At 50.6% G+C, this 1,771-nt stretch overlaps 1 pseudogene; it reads left to right on the top strand.

The window, feature by feature from the left end:
- Positions 1-1,408: 1,408 nt before the first annotated feature.
- LOC102242483 overlaps positions 1,409-1,771 on the top strand; it is a 3,851-nt pseudogene continuing 3,488 nt past the window's right edge.

Here is a 1,771-nt window from a genome sequence, read left to right on the forward strand (position 1 = left end):
AGAGCTCCCATGGGACCAGGAGGCCAAAAGTGCTCCAGAGAGGGCAGCAGCTGGACCAGGTTGTTAATAAAACAGCCAATAGGAGCTGTGAAAAGATATAGAACCCTGCTCAGGACTGTGCTTGGCATTGAGTGGCATGTCTGCCAGAGTAAACATTTGTCATTTGTGGCTGCTTAATATTTTGACCACCTTCCTCACATGGTGACAATTCTCTATGTTGTCTTGCTTTCCCAAAGTGGAAGTGAGAAAATCTGCATTCCTGGAATTCCCTGGAGCTAGGCTGCAGGCACACTCCTCTTCCATGCCCATCAGATGAGTCTCCATGAGGGTGTGGACTTGATAGTGAGCAATGTGTCATGCCCCACAAAATTCATAGGTGGAAACCCTAACCATCACAGTGACTTGTTTGGAAATAGGGGCTTAAAGGAGGTAATTAAGGAGGTCATAAGGTGGGATCTTAATCCAATTGGACGGGTGTCCTTATAAGAAAAAGAAGAGACACCAGGGATGTCTGAGCAGAGAGAAAAGGCCCTGTGAGGACACAGGGAGAAGGAGGCCATCCTCGCTCCAAGGGGAGAGGCCTTAGGGGAAACTAGCCCTGCTGACCCCTTGACCTTAGGTGGCCCGAACTGTGAGAAATACATTTCTGTTGGTTGAGGCCCCAGTCTGTGTCCTATGTCAGTGGAGCTGACTAGCAGCCAAGGTGACGCAGCATCCCACATGTGCCAGAGGCATCTCTCCCTTCAGGAGCTGGCAGTAGGGGAGGTGCTGGTACCAGTTCTGAAGGTCATCAGGAAGAAGTGGAGGTGGTACTGCTGTTAGCATAGCACCTGTGATGTCGTCAGGCATTGCTCTTAGTTGTGTAGTGCCAGAGCTTAGTGTTCTAGCCCTGCCCAAACCCTCTAGTTACCTCACATCTCTATATATAAAAGCCTAAGTGACCGAACCACCAAACAACCAGTCGACCGGTCACTATGATGCACACTGACCACTCAATGCAGGAACTGCCCCCTGGTGGTCAGTGTGCTCCCACAGCAGAAGCGTCACTCAGCTGAATGACAGACGCCAGATGCAGGGCTCATGGCTGGCCACTGCAGCCCAGAGACCGCATTGGAGCGGCAGCGAGCCTATGGAGTGGCAGCAGTGGCAGCAGGCGCAGCCCGGCCAGGATGAGCAGGAGCGGCAGGCAGGAGCAGTAGGCGGCATTGGACAGCCAGTTTCCGCCCGATCCCCGCAGTTTATGCTGAGGGACCCCACCAGTGCATGAATTCATGCACCAGGCCTCTAGTCTTTTAATAAATATATTTTTCTGTTTAAACATGTCATTTGCAACTAGTAACCCTAATCAATAAAGAGATTTTTCTGGAGAAGATAGTGTTGGAGGAAACCTGATTATAGTGACGTAAGCATGAGCAATGCTTGTCATGTACCAGGTAGTCTTGAGGTGGGCAGTCCAGGGTGGACGATTCACCCTGATCTGTTGTCCTTACTATGTGGCTTTGTCCTCAATGTCTTCTACATCAGGGTCAGCAAACTCTTTCTAAAGGGGCCAGAGAGCCCTGACTGGTTTGGCTCAGTGGATAGAGCATCGGCCTGGGGACTCAAGGGTCCCGGCTTCAGTTCCGGTCAAGGGCATGTACCTTGGTTGCAGGCACATCCCCAGTAGGGAGTGTGCAGGAGGCGGCTGATCGATGCTTCTCTCTCATCGATGTTTCTAACTCTATATCCCTCTCCCTTCCTCTCTGTAAAAAATCAATAAAATATATTTTTA

Source organism: Myotis brandtii, unplaced genomic scaffold (genome assembly GCF_000412655.1).
Source record: "Myotis brandtii unplaced genomic scaffold, ASM41265v1 scaffold513, whole genome shotgun sequence".
Classification (NCBI taxonomy): domain Eukaryota; kingdom Metazoa; phylum Chordata; class Mammalia; order Chiroptera; family Vespertilionidae; genus Myotis; species Myotis brandtii.